Here is a 15,856-nt window from a genome sequence, read left to right as displayed (position 1 = left end):
TGACCAGTGGCATGGGGGACATATTTCCGAGAGTGGTTGGAGCGACAGATGATCTTCGTGGAGGATTGGACGTATGCCGGCCTGGTCTTCTGCGGAGATCCTGACATGTAGCTGCCTGCTGGAGAGTAGTGGGATGACGGTGGTAAGACACTTGATCTCATTTTTTTATTTTTTTTTATTTTATGATGTTTTTTATTTTTTCATGTACATGTCCTAATGACGAACGCTATGGTATCCAGATGTAGGACCAACGAGACCCCTTGGACTAGCTCCAGAGGCGTGGAGGGATGCGTAGGGCATTAGAGCTCTAGCCCTGGCTCCTCCGGGAGATGACACGATGGAGACAGTGATCCAGAACCTTGAGGGCCTGCTAACAAGGATTCCAGACTACATGGGGATAGAGGAGGTCCCCATAGCATCTCAGATCCAGATAGTAGGAGTAGAACCTACGACGCATCGCCTGTTGAGGCGGGTGGCATGAGCGGCTGTGCAGTATAGGGAGCACAACCTGCCACAGTAGATATCTAGGTCTTTATTTCCTAATGGTGATTTTTTGAGAGACATGTGTCTCAGATGTATAGAGAACACAAGCCCTATTTAGACATGTACACTTATTTTTGAGCGCCTTGGTGCGCCACACGATATATATATATATACATATTCCTATGGTCTATTATTGTGCTTGATGTGCTTGCTTGTATGATGTTTTGATTATATGTTACGCAAATGTCTGTCTACTACATGATTAGCCAATGCATCAGATAACGTGTTTAATTGTCGTGGAATATGTTGATATATAATGAAATCAAAATTCCTCTCTAACAATTTAACACGTAAATATAACCTTAAAATGTGATGGTCTCTGACGGAATATCGCCCATTGAGCTGGTGGACGACAAGTTGAGAGTCCAGGTTCACAACCAATGTACGAATATTGAGATTAATTGCCTCTGCCAGTAATTCAATCACAGCACTATATTCAGCGACATTGTTTGTGGTGTAACCTAAACACACACCTTGAAGGTCTATCAACTCATCGTGAGGATCGTAGATCACCCACGCCACAGAAGACAAATTGCGAGTGCTGCAGTAGGCACCATCATCGAAACCAATGTAAGGTGCACTAGACATCTGCACAAGAAGCAAAAGACACAATAAGCGGTAATCATGCCTTCACACCAAGCCAAAAACATGAAAACACACACACACAACACACCTGCTAAAACACACGCATGTACAAACTGAAGTGCATGGAATTCATGCATAGTACTTTTTCAAGTACAGCCTATTTCAGGGCTTATCGAGAGGAATACCTTCGTATTCAATTAGCTTATATGCCCCTTTCTGCAAAACTGTCTTTACAATATAAGGGCCTAGCCACATGGGCTCGAGTTTACCTGCCCCTAGCTTATCATTCGCTTGATCATATAGCAGGACTAAATCTCCCTCAACAAAGGAATGAGGATGGATGGTATGGTCGAAGTGAGTTTTAACTCTCTTCTTCTGTGCTTCAATAGCTAGAGAGGCTAGTCGACGAGTCTCGTCCAACCTTTCTAGGTAAAGAAGGCATTCCTCTATCGGAGTAGTGTTGGGTAGTAACTCGACGGCCAATTTTAACGAAGGGATTTCACATTCGATAAGAAGGGTAGCCTCTAGTCCGTAAACTAATTGAAATGGAGTGAAACCGGTGGCATCCTTCACAGAGGTTCGGTAGGCCCACAAGGTGGGGAACAACATAAAATGCCAATTAGACTTATGCATGCCAACGGTACATTGAAGCATGGTAACCAAAACCTTGTTGATGGCTTCAAGCTGGCCATTGCACTGAGGATAGTATGGAGTCGAACTATCATGTCGTAAGCCTAGTTGGGTTGTTAGTTCAGTCATCATGTGATTATAGAAATGCTTCCCGTGATCCATGACGATGGCCTAAGGAACTCCGAACCGTGAAATAACATGGTTGAATAAAATTGTGTCGCTGTGTGACCGTCTTCAGTTAATGTGGGCATCGCCTCAGCCCATTTTGTAAAGTAATCAACGACAACGATAATATACCCATGCCCCCCGGCCGAGCGAGGGTTACAGGTCGTATAATCAATGCCCCATTTTGCAAAAGGGCTAACGGTGACAACAGGGTGCAACGGAGCTGGTGGTGCATGCATCTTCCGCTGGTATATCTGGCACTTGTGACACGAACGGACATCAAGAATGCAATTCTTAAAAATGGAGGGCCAGAAAGAACCGACGCGGAGGATTTTTTGATCCGTGGCATATCTTGACATGTGACCACAACAGGCGCCAGAATGGCAGTCATTCAGGACTCGCTCAGCTTCCTTGAGAGTTAGACATCGGCGGAGGACGGAGTGAGCACCGAGACGGTATAGGGTGTCCCCGATAATATGGTAGGGCTGAGATTGATGATAGATCTGTCGCTGAGCATCCTTGGACACCACAGGACGGAAAGAGGATGTCTGCAGGTATACAATGATATCCCCGTACCAAGGATCGAGGGTGCTAATTAGGAATAGAGTTTCATTCGGGATATGGTCCTCTGAGTGTGAGGGTGCGGTAGGGGATGGCAAAGAGCAAAGTAACTCAGCAAAGACCAGGCACTTCTTAGACTTGGCAGTGGTGAATTCCAAGTCAAACTCTTGGAGGATGACGATCCACTTTGAGTACTTTCCCCCCAACAACTGACGTGACAAAATGTACGTCATCGGGTTACAATCAGAAATCACGGTCGTAGTACGCAACAAGATGTAATGTCGGAAACGCTGGATGGCACAAACGGCGGCCAATGCCAACTTCGCGACGTAAGCATATCGAGTTTCCGTGTCTAAAAGGTTGCGGCTGAGGTAATATATGACATGCTTAGTGTCATCATCGTCGTCTTGGATGAGAACCATGCCAATAGTGGTATCAGCGGCGGCCAAATACAAAGTATAATCCCGATGGTAATTCAGAGGACGAAATAATGGAGCAGAAACAAGGAGACCATTGAGACGCTTGAAAGACTCTTGAGCGATAGCATCCCAATGAAAAGGGGTATCTCTCTTCAATAACCGTGTAAAGCCTTTAGCCACTTCGGCATAGTTTGGAATGAATCGTCTTAAAATGTTTTCTTTGCCCTGCAAGCTTTGCAATTGCTGCAAGGAAGAAGGGGGAGGAAGATTCAGAATAGCCTTGACTTTAAGGGGATCCAAATGGATTCCCTCTCGGGAGACGATAAACCTGAGTAGTCTGCATGAATCAATGCAGAAGACACATTTATGAGGATTAAGCCTGATGCGGTAGTGTCGACAGCGGAGAAAGATTTCACGAAGATGGGTGGGGTGGTCCTGGCGTTTGACTGAATGAGCTGGTAGATCATCCAGGTGAGGTTGTACAATGTGACAGATGTCATGAAAATCATAGGACATTGCACGTTGGAAGGTAGCACCGGCATTCTTCAAACCGAAAGGGAGATTTTTGTAAGCAAAAGTGCCCCAAGGACAGATAAAGGCAGTCTTATGCTGATCAGCGGGTGCAATATTGATCTGGTTATACCCAGAAAAACCGTCCATAAATGAATACATTTCACTCCCCGCACACTCATCAATGAGCTGATCAATGAAGGGTGTGGGGAAGTTATCCTTAGGACAGGCCCGGTTAATGTGACGGTAATCAACACAGACTTGAATGGTACCCTGTTTTTTGTTCACAGGGACGATATTGGAAACCCAATCTGTGAGTGGAATGGGGTAAATGAAACCAGACTTGAGAAGCTTTTCAACTTCTGCTTTAATGGCTACAGCCTTTTGGGGGTGCACGAGGTGTAGACGTTGGCGAACAGGCTTAGCACCCGAATACGTAGGTATCTCATGCACCACTATGCTAGGGTCAATGTCGGGCATTTCTTCGTAGGACCAAGCGAAGACATCACGAAATTTGCGAAAAAGATCAGTATAGAGCTGAATTTCCTCCGGAGTGCAAGTGACTCCAATGTGAATGTGCTCGACAATCCCTGGTTTCGCAGAGATGTCGATGGGTTGGGTCTGCGTGGTGTTTCCCATATTTCCTTCAGAGGACACTTGATAAACTTGAAAAGGTGTTTGAAGGGGTTGAGATGGGAGACAAGGAGGAAACCGCTCTAGACAGGTGATCATTTCCTGATGGGTAGGGAGAAACGAGGAAGGATGGTGATGATCAGACCAAGGAGGTTCCTCGAGAGACATGGTCTCGATAATGGCTTCATTGGAAGGAAATATTTCCTTTAAAGGATTTGAAGTAGCGTCATCTCCAAGCCAAGGGGAATGAATATATGAGTTGGGAGCCCTGCTCGAAGGAGCAGGTTCAAGAGGGGGTGTCACGCCCCTACACCTGCGGTGATCTTCCAACCGCTTGTAGCGAGGTGCGGCACCACCGAATGCTTTCTTTTTAACAATACTAACACCCGTGGACTACGCCTACTTCAACATGAACATATTTAGTTTATGTTTTATAACCAAGTAACAGCATTATCCTTTATACTTTAGTGAAGACCATTCTCAATTATTAACCATGTACAATAAACCGAGAACATCGACAATAAGCAAGTACAAAGGGAGGGGCAACTCCCAGAAAGTCTGCCCAACAATATATTATAACAGCTTCATCAATATTACAACACAAGTAATGCTTGGCAAACTCCAAGCCAATAATTAGAATAATTTTACAACAAGGCATAGAACAACCCTTTTACATCATTTTATGCACCTTTGCATAAGAAGGAATGCTCACCCGAGCCACTCAACCTTCCTACCAAATCCTACATAAAACCGCACACAACTCCCACCTCAGCACGCTTGCCTCACCCAAACCGCACTTAAGTCAAAACTACACCTTAGAAGTGTTGCACATGAGATATGCGTAGTCTTCTTTACCCCTGTTATTTTACCCCTTGTGCGTATGAATACTGCGAAGATGTGTTGATGAAATGAGCTCCCACACACTTGTATTTATACCATCCTTAACGCAGATTTACATGGGGTGTGCAGCCCATGGCCGACCCCCAAACCTACTAGCATATGCCATCAAAAGGGGCTTTTGCAAGGTCGGCTTGCACTCCAACCGTAGCTCCTTTCAACGCATATAAAAAACTCCCAACACTTAGTCGCATTCATAAGTGTTGCTGGTTTCGTCGCTTTTCTGTTCACGGTTTCGTCGCATTTCCGTGTGCGCTCACCCGCCCGTGTGCGCTCACCCGCCCGTCGTGCAGACCCGCCCGCCTGTCGTGCAGACCCGCCCGCCGTGCAGCCTCGCCCGCCTGTCGTGCAGACCCGCCCGCCTGTCGTGCAGACCCGCCCGCCGGTCGTGCAGCCCGCGCCCGCCCGTGCGCCCGCGCCCGCCCGTGCGCCCGTGCACGGTGACTTCGCCCGGCGCCCGAACGCGCCCGTATCCAAGGACCTTACATCCTCCTCCACCTGAAATCGTTGTCGTCCTCGACAACATACCATCATCCATGATGTTGTCTCCTCCACATAAGGCAAACATCACCGCAACATATGTAGAACCACTGTCATCTGCAATATGTTGTCCATGTGTGTGTCTCCTCCAAAGTGAAGAGATCATCTCATCAAATCGACTCTCGATGTGCCCCATTCAGGTCCATGAAGCCCTCTCCATCATCTGCAATGTGCCATCCTCAAGTCTTCATAGAAACAAGTATGCACTTGTCTCACCTATCCATGTGCTGCCCATGATCCTTGATCAAATCAGCTCTCATGTATAGAAAGTCGTTGAGTCTCGGCTCAACCCATGCTCAAGTGTATCACCAAAGCATCATCATCATCATTGTAACTTCATCACCTCAAAGTGCCTCTTATCGATCCTCTACATCAAGTTACTCTTCCAAGCCATGCCCAGACATGCACTTTGAAGGTATGCATCCCATACTGCATCAAAGTCTCCTGACCTCAGCTCCTCAATGCATTAGATCCTCAAAGTCCACCATACATGAAGTCCCTAAAAGTCACAACAATCTCATGTCCTCATGAGCCCCATAACCCATCCCCAACTAACACCTTAGCACGCATACAAGATGCCTCAGCTCCCCATGTAGTAGGAATGCTCCATAGCTGCTCACAAGTCCATCCAAGTCTCCAATCTTATCAAATCTCGATGTGCCCCATTCAGGTCCATGAAGTCCTCTTCATCATTTGCAATGTGCCATCCTCAAGTCTCCAATCTTATCAACTCTTGATGTGCCCCATTCAGGTCCATGAAGTCCTCTTCATCATCTGCAATGTGCCATCCTCAAGTCCCCATGTCACACTAGCAAGTCCTCCTGCATAACATTCCTGCCCTAGCACTCCTCTTTGGATGTCCCTTGACATCTCTACAAGTGCTTCCACACAATGTCCTTGCATAGGTATACTATGCTCCATATCTTCAAGTCTCCAACCTGATGTCCATGACTAAGTTTCCCATGTAGTCCAACCAAGTAGACACATCACAACATCTGGCCATCCCATCCAAGTCTTCGATCTTCAGTTTAGTGAACTCAGTCACCCAACCATCTCATCATCATCATGTCATGAGTCTCTTCACCATAGCTCCTCCACCAAAGTGTCCATCAAGACTTGCTCTTGGTCTTGGCCATGAGAAGTCCACCCAGAACATCACAAGTGTGTTCCCTCCCCAATCTGTCCATGAGTCATGCCGGGCACTTAACCAATTCATGTGGCTAAAACATGACTCATTCTTCCACAACGATCATCAAGTTCCACCCTTTTCAAGGGCCTTTGCACCTTCAACCATAAGGTCACAAGTAGCCTCAACAAGCCCTGCAATGGTTGACAATCCTTGTTCTTCCATACAAGGTTCCATCATAGTCATCCATGGTAAGATAACCTCTTGCCTTGGCAAACTGACTTTGCCCCTCACTGCACACGGTCCATCTCCCAAATGCCCAAATGAAACACAAGTATCATCACTTACTTCATCATCATGAGGCTCTTCCTCATTCATCCATGTCCACAAACTGCATGATCCTGGTTCAGCTTGATTAACCTCAAGTTCATCCTCCATCGTAGTCCTGTCTGAAACATCTTCATCTATCATGGCTTCCTCTTCCTTGTTAGCACAATCTGCAACTTCACCTTGCTCCATTGTCCAACCAAGTTGAGGAAGCTCATTTTTAGCTTCAGCCTTCCTCTTCAAGGCCAGGAGGTGCCTCTCAAGAGCTAGGAAATCCCACTTCTTTTGGTTCAATTTCTGTCTTATCTTGAGCTCCTTGAGTTCTGCTTCAATCAAGTCTGCTTCCCTTGCAAGTCGAAGAGCTTCCTCTCTATTCTCATCAGAAATCCCTTCCTTAACCAAGGCACGAAGAGCATCCTTTGTTTCAAACAACCTTTTGCCACATTCTACAAATCCTTGTTTTACTCCTTCTGACTCTTCAAGTAGACTCCCTTCGAATTCTTCGAAGGATGTATAAGCAAATTTCTGCAAGATAGACATCTTCACCTGCAACCTGAACTGGCCCTTGTCTCACTTCGTGTGAAACGGTCTCTTTCACCTGCAAGTACCCTTGTCACTGTCACGAGCAACCTTCGGTCACCAGCTCCAACCAAGCTCCGATACCAACTGTCACGCCCCTACACCTACGGTGATCTTCCAACCACTTGTAGCGAGGTGTGGCACCACCGAATGCTTTCTTTTTAACAATACTAACACCCGTGGACTACACCTACTTCAACATGAACATATTTAGTTTATGTTTTATAACCAAGTAACAGCATTATCCTTTATACTTTAGTGAAGACCATTCTCAATTATTAACCATGTACAATAAACCGAGAACATCGACAATAAGCAAGTACAAAGGGAGGGGCAACTCCGAGAAAGTCTGCCCAACAATATATTATAACAGCTTCATCAATATTACAACACAAGTAATGCTTGGCAAACTCCAAGCCAATACTTAGAATAATTTTACAACAAGGCATAGAACAACCCTTTTACATCATTTTATGCACCTTTTCATAAGAAGGAATGCTCACTCGAGCCACTCAACCTTCCTACCAAATCCTGCATAAAATTGCACACAACTCCCACCTCGGCACGCTTGCTTCACCCAAACCGCACTTAAGTCAAAACTGCACCTTAGAAGTGTTGCGCATGAGATATGCGTAGTCTTCTTTACCCGTGCTGTTTTACCCCTTGTGCGTATGAATAGTGCGAAGATGTGTTGATGAAATGAGCTCCCACACACTTGTATTTATACCATCCTTAACACAGGTTTACATGGGGTGTGCAGCCCATGGCCGACCCCCAAACCTACTAACATATGCCATCAAAAGGGGCTTTTGCAAGGTCGGCTTTCCCTCCAACCGTAGCTCCTTTCAACGCATATAAAAAACTCCCAACACTTAGTCGCATTCATAAGTGTTGCTGGTTTCGTCGCTTTTCTGTTCACGGTTTCGTCGCATTTCCGTGTGCGCTCACCCGCCCGTGTGCGCTCACCCGCCCGTGTGCGCTCACCCGCCCGTCGTGCAGACCCGCCCGCCTGTCGTGCAGACCCGCCCGCCGTGCAGCCTCGCCCGCCTGTTCTGTAGACCCACCCGCCTATCGTGCAGACCCACCCGCCGGCCGTGCAACCCGTGCCCGCCCGTGCGCTCGCGCCCGCCCGTGCGCCTGTGCACGGTGACTTTGCCTGGCGCCCGAACGCGCCCGTATCCAAGGACCTTACAGGGGGAGCCAATGCAACATCGATTTCAATGTAGTTGAGCTCGGCAGGACTCAACGGCATCATATCGCCCCAAGATTCTATCTGATTAGCGGGGGGAAGAACCCACGGATCAGAGCGCACAGAAATCATATTAATAGGAGCGAGATTAGGAGGTGGGAGTGAAAAGACACCCATCAGGGCCAGATCTTTAAAAATTCCAGCTCCCACACTCTCATATGATTTGGAGGTATGCTCCACAAAAGGCACATTGCCTTCGGAAGAGGAGGCGAAGAAGGAGAGCTAGTCTACGGTGACAATCTTCCCCTGATGAGGGAAACGAATGACACGAAAAGGAGACAAAGCCATGGCTTGCATGGCGTATGTCAAGCTATGTTCGAGGAGGAGGTTGTAGGTAAGATTAGCATCAACAACTTCAACTTCCACTTCGACCATCTTCCCTTCCAAAGAAATGGAAAAATGTTGGAGTATACCATAAGGACGAGACTCTCTTCCATCAAAGGCTTCCAAGGTTGTAGGAGACTGGCTCAGCGTCGAAGAACCAATAGCCTTCCAACAGGCAATAGACATGATGCAAGTTGAAGCACCTTCATCAATTACTATACGATGAATCGTTTTGGTGTTGATAATGACTTGTATGAGGAAGGCGATTTGGTGAGGCAGTCTCGGCGTATGGCCTTCCAGGTCAAAAGTAATCAAATCCAAGTCGGCCGTGTCTATGCCACCGATGGCCGATAGCGAGGATTTCCTCTGGGAGGGGCAGTTCTGGAGTACTTCTAAGGCATACATAGCAGACGGAGCCTGAGCTAAGTCCTCAACGATGCTGTAGTGCTGGGTAGCACGAGCATTAGGGTTGTAAGAAGATTTCTGGAGTACACCTTTTGGAGGGGGTCGGATGGGAATCTCAGTGCTAGGTCTCTCGATATGGAGTGGACCAAAATTGGATGGAGGAGTGTTGGAGGGGACCTCAGGCTCTTTCCTGGCATGCGACGGATATTCTTTTGCCCGAGTACTGATGTGGACGGGGATCGTCCCAGACATAAATACTTGAGAGCCAAATGAAGAAGAGGGTTGTGATGGATCAGCCACCATTTGAGTTTACTGTGAGGGGAAAGGTTATTTGAGCACAACAGGAGTCCTAGGAGCACCTTTCAACAATCGACTAATCTCAGACCGCCTCGGGCAGTCCTTGGTATAGTGATCCTCATCGAAGATAAGATAAGGATACTTGGGCTTATGTTTGGCTCCTTGTTTTTGGGAAAAGTGTCTATTCAAAACGACCCTATCCCACTGAGTTGTGACTGTGACTCAGAAACAAACAGGGAAAACTATTCTTGTATTCTCCTTTATGAACTATAAACAAAGATGAATAGGATGAACCAACCTGTGTCTTGCGCTAGTCCTTTGATCCAATCTCTCTTCTCTTTGATAGCTTCCAACTATCTGTTCCCTCACTTGCCCAGCGTCACCAAGTTCCTGCAAGTTCACAGAAGAAAGAAACTACACAAAGACATGGATTTATGTTCATAAAAAGCTTAGGATCAGATTTAAGCTAAACATACAAATACAAAACACATCAATGATATACAACCATGTAGGAGAAACTCAAATAGTTTTATTGATAAAACAAGGAGATCCAGGAGGAGTTACAACCGATGATTCCTGATCCAGCATCAACCTCCCAGCATAGAATCCCTTCTTCACCTCCAACAAAGCATAAATCACCCAATACTCTGATGTCTATCACAAAACCAACATCAATTCTCTGCAATGTACAAAATTCCAGCCTCTGGATCTCTTGGTGAGGGATCCATATATAGATGTATGCAAAGAGGATGAGTCAGCTCATGAATTGATTAGTGGCTTCTCTCTGTCAGTTCTTTCTTCCACTTGGAGACTGAGAGCCTCTTACTCATCACTGGTCGAATTCAGTGAGGCAAGTGTCATTGGAGAAGATTCTGGAAGCTTCCATTGTGTCTCCACCTCGCAAAATGACTCTGCCACTTGTCATTTCCCACTCAACGCACCCTGGTAGTGCATTCAAGTGCATTGCAACGCACCTAGCCAGTGTATTTGGGTGCTTTGCAACGCAGCTAGCTAGTGGAGCATCTGAAATGATCCTGATTTGACTAGTTTTGAGCAGTTTCTGGTGGAGAACTTTTGGGAGAAGTTGTACTTTGTTGACCTTGTTTCTTTAGGAGCTGGAACAACACTTTTAGAGACTTAGGATCCCTTGGTTTATGGACATTTCATGCTTATATCTGTAAGGCACAAAAATGTCTATAACAGTTGCCCCCTAAATTATGAGGCCGTTTATCGGGTGAAATGCTTTATTAGGAGGATCTGAAGTTCTTCTAATGCTGGGGAGGAGACCTGTAATAAGATACAATACAATAAATTATCTTCATACTGTTTTCATGATCTAGCTGAGGCGGGCATTCCCATGCTCAGCTTTATAAATTCATTTTCATGTACATAGGACAGACAATCGTCTGATGGTAGACTGATGATTCTGATGAAGTCATCATCCTTTTGGTAGGATGATTATCTGTGCTGCAATGCTGTACATTTCAATGTCTTTATTTTTCCTGAATATATATCGCAGCTTGGATGGATGAAACTAGATCCGGGGTCTTCAATCTCGTCCGATCTTCACTCTAAGTACAAGTCGATCCATGTGAGAAATGTTTTGATGTCGAACATGGAAAGACATCGCTTGATTACCAGTCAATGATGTAAACTGTTAACAAGCGCGAGAGGAATCACCGATAATGATAATGACCCTCAAGGTACTGCAGTACAATTCACGTGGTGTGAATAAAGGACTTGGCGTCGAACACCACACAAAATCTTTCGGTCGAAGGTCATTGATGTATACCTATCGCCAGAAGTGAGAAACTTGCCATTGAGGCATGCAAGCTTCAAAGTACTGAAGGGGTGTTCCTAGATCAACTTCTTGGATAATGAGCTGATGTCGACAAGAAGCGATCCATCAAAGGAGGGCCTTAATGAATCCCACATCAATGACACGGAACGGAGCAAATGATTTTGATTGAGGTGAAAACGATCTGGTGATATATGGTTCAGTGCAGCGGTCATGAAAGAATGAAGTATAATGTATGGTAGTGGATGGGACACGGGTGACTTCTCTGGATGACTTCTCTTGAACATGTCGGCGACACTTATGTGATGGATTGGTAGCATTTACCCCAAATGTGGATGGTATGGCGTGACCATGGTGATGTGACCGGTGAATGAAACAACCCAACCGGACTCAGGCACGGAGTGAAAGTGTCATGTTCAAGAGCGACTTGCTACCAATAAAGTTTCTTTGAGTTTTCTTCCCAATTTTTCCCCAGTCATTGCTAACCAGTACCTCTTTATTTTTGTCAAGCTTGAGGAGGATAACATATGCTTGTTCTATAATTTTCCCTTCAGGAAAACCCATCGCTATGTTTTAACGAGCTTAGCGATAGTGAAACTTGTTCTCGCCTAAAGGCAAGTTTGTCGCTATTAATCTTTTTTAACGAGTCTAACGACAAAGATAACTCGGTCCTTTTCATTTTTAGAGAGTCTGAAAAGGTACGTAAAGGTAACTCCGGAATTCCTTTTTCGTCATCTAATCCCTTAAGTCTGAAAAAGTATAAAACAATACAGAAGGGATGAATTTTCGATAGTTTTAACGAGCCGAACAAAACAAGCGCTCGATCTTTTTGTGCAATAATCCCTCAGGTCCAAAAAGATTAAAATCTAGAGGAGGGATAGCACTTCCTGTCACTTTAACGAGCTGGAAGGCCAAAACTCGGCAATCTTTTCATATTTTACGAGTCAGATGAAAAGAGCTTAAAGAAGACTCGTCTTTTGAGGAACGAGTGATAAAATGGGTAGCAGCTGATTCCAGGTAAGGTTTGGAATTTCCGAATCACGGCAGTGTTACAAGGATGGCTAGTGAAATCACTCTTCGCAGCTGTTCCTCAAAATGGGTAAACAATCAGATGGAGGTGAATGATCGGCCAATGAAAAAGTGGAGGTGACGGTGCAAACATGACCAAGGCTTTAAATGGCTGAAAAATGCTTCATTCATGGTGGTTATTTACCGGAGGATAGTTCATTTTTTAACGAGCTTAAACGCGGGTGAAACATTTTGCTCGATCTTATGTTTATTTTTTAACGAGCTTGAACTATGTGCTAAAACTGCTCGATTATCCAGTCATATGATAAGAATGTCTCATATAAAAACGACAACTTTTAGATTTTTTCCCCACATCCTTTCTTTATGCAAGTTAGGTGACGACTAATCCTACGAGTTTAAAGGGTTAGTCTACGGGTTTAAAGGGAGGACCTAAAAATTTAAAAAATAAATAGTTGCCCTTCGCTTGCATTCCAAAAGGTTTGCATGTCCCCAGGTATAAAATAGAGTTTCAAAGTTACCCCTCAATTTGTAGACAAAACATTTGTTCTATCAGGAGAGGCCTACCTCTTACAGGTTACCCAAAGATTGTTCTATTCGCGGTGCAAACAAAACACTTCTTCAGCGATGTCTACCGAGATAAACAAAGGCGAGTGACTCCGTCTGTCAACTCACATAACTTTGACAAAAGAATCTTATTCTAGAATAACCCCTCTTCCACCGACGGACGGGGTATAGACTAGTCATATTCTTCCGCGGAAACCTACCCTATACCCGAATTTTTCCTGCCGAAGCAGACCAGGATGCATATCCCCTGGGTTTCAGATGGAATATATACCATTGAGTTGTAGTATTATGAGTTGTGAGTCAAGCCTGACGATTAGTCGGCGTATACCATGAGTGATGGCATCAGAGAGAAGTTCTATCAACGCACTATATTTAGCAATATTGTTTGTTGATCGACCAATACATACGCCTCTGAAACTTACTAACTCGCCGCTTGGATAAAAAATGGCCCAGGCTGCGGAGGACAGGTTCTGCGAACTACGACTTGCTCCGTCGGCATATCCAACACATGGTTCCAATGGGTTTGACATCTGCAATAAATGTAAAAAGGTGGATTACTCGACCAAAACAAACACTCTTAGCGAAAACAAAAATATAACAAAAGCATATTGGTTACTACTAGGCGTAGTAACGCTTGAGGTAAAACCCATTATGAGGTTGTGCCAGTGGAATCCCGTTGTAATCCATCAACTCGTAGGCTCCGTTTGCTAACACCCGCTTAACAATGTAGGGGCCCATCCATAAAGACTTAAATTTACTTGCTCCCAACTTATCGGATTCCTGGTCGTAAAGCAGGACCAAGTCACCTTCCGAGAAGACACGGGGTTTGACATTTTTGTCGAACTGCGCCTTGACTCATTTCTTATGGGCTTCGTTGGCCAACGCGGCGTCACGATGGGTTTCATCCAATTGGATTAATTCCAAGAAATGAGCTTCTTCTTCTGATGTTCCGGGGAGGAGATCGATTGCGAGTTTGAGAGACGAGATTTCACACTGGACTGGTAAGACTGCTTCCAGGCCATATACCAGTTGGAAGGGTGTGAACCCGATCGCATTCCTTACCGATGTTCGGTAAGCCCACAAAGCTGAGTACAGGATTAGGTGCCATCTTCTTTTGTGAACTCCGATCATCCTTTGCAGCATGCGCTTCAGGACCTTGTTGATTGCTTCAACTTGTCCGTTGGCCTGCGGATAATATGGAGTAGAGCTGTCGTGAGATAGCCCTAGTTTGGCAGCTAATTCAACCATCATGTGATTGCGAAAATGCGATCCATGATCTGTGACTATAGCCTGTGGTACACCGAATCTGGCGACTACATGATTGAAAAAGAAAAGGGCAGCTGTTTCACCAGTATTATCTAATGTAGGCATCACCTCGGCCCATTTGGTAAAATAGTCAACTGCGACTATAATATACCCGACTGCGACTATAATATACCCGTGCCCCCCAGTCGAGGTGGGGTTACATGTCATGAAATCGATGCCCCATTTGGCGAATGGCCCAACAACAACTATTGGCTGTAAAGGTGCGGGTGGTCTTCTGGTTTTGCTATCAAAAATTTGACAAGCATGGCAACTTCTGACTGCGGTTATGCAATCTTTGAACATGGTTGGCCAGAAGTATCCTGCTCGTAAGATTTTTTGTGCTGTAGCATATCCAGATTGATGACCCCCACACGTGCCTGAATGGCACTCATTCAGGGCTTTTTCGGCTTCCTCATGGGTGAGGCACCTCCTCAGAATTGTATCAATACCGCGACGATAAAGTGTATCACCGACGATCATGTAGTCTTTTGCTTGGTATCGAATACGTTTTTGTTCAGAGTGAGAGGTATTTGGCCTGAATTTTTGGGTCTGGAGATAAATGATTATATCTCCATACCACTCATTGCTCACAGATATCAGAAACAAACTTTCATCCACGATTGATTCTTCGGATGTTTCATCGTTGGACGATGATAGGAGATCGCATAATAATTCTGCGAAAACTAGAGCTTTCTTTGATTTGGATTTTACAAATTCCAGATCAAACTCTTGAAGGATTGCTATCCATTTTGAATATTTGCCCCCCAGCAACTGTCGCGACAATATATAAGTCATGGGGTTGCAATCTGACAGAATGGTAGTTTTCTGAAAGACGTGTATAACCTTTAGCAAGTTTGGCGTAATTTGGAATGAACCTCCTCAGAAAGTTTTCTTTTCCTTGGAGTTTCTAAATCTGAAGCAAATTCGAAGGTGGAGGCAAATTTATGATTGCCTGGACCTTACAAGGGTCGAGACTAATCCCATCCTTGGAGACTACAAAGCCAAGTAATTGACCAGAACTGACGCAAAATACACATTTGTGCGGATTGAGTCGTATCTTGTAGTGTCGGCAACGTAGAAATATCGCTCTTAAATGCTGCGGATGATCAGTCCGCTTTCGCGAATGAGCCGGAAGGTCGTCGAGATAAGGTTGAACGATGCTCTTGATATCATGGAAGGCATAATTCATTGCCCTCTGAAACGTTGCCCCTGCGTTCTTTAAACCAAAGGGTAATTTTCGATATGCGAACATGCCCCACGGACAAATGAATGCAGTCTTTGACTGATCCTGTGGGCAGATATTTATTTGATTATACCCAGAGAATCCATCCATGAATGAAAAAATTTCGCATCCGGTGCATTCATCAATT

Source organism: Pinus tabuliformis, chromosome 5_2, assembly GCF_031772625.1.
Source record: "Pinus tabuliformis cultivar Carrire ecotype Pingquan chromosome 5_2, CPIR1, whole genome shotgun sequence".
Classification (NCBI taxonomy): Eukaryota; Viridiplantae; Streptophyta; class Pinopsida; order Pinales; family Pinaceae; genus Pinus; species Pinus tabuliformis.
This window is presented reverse-complemented; position numbering follows the sequence as displayed.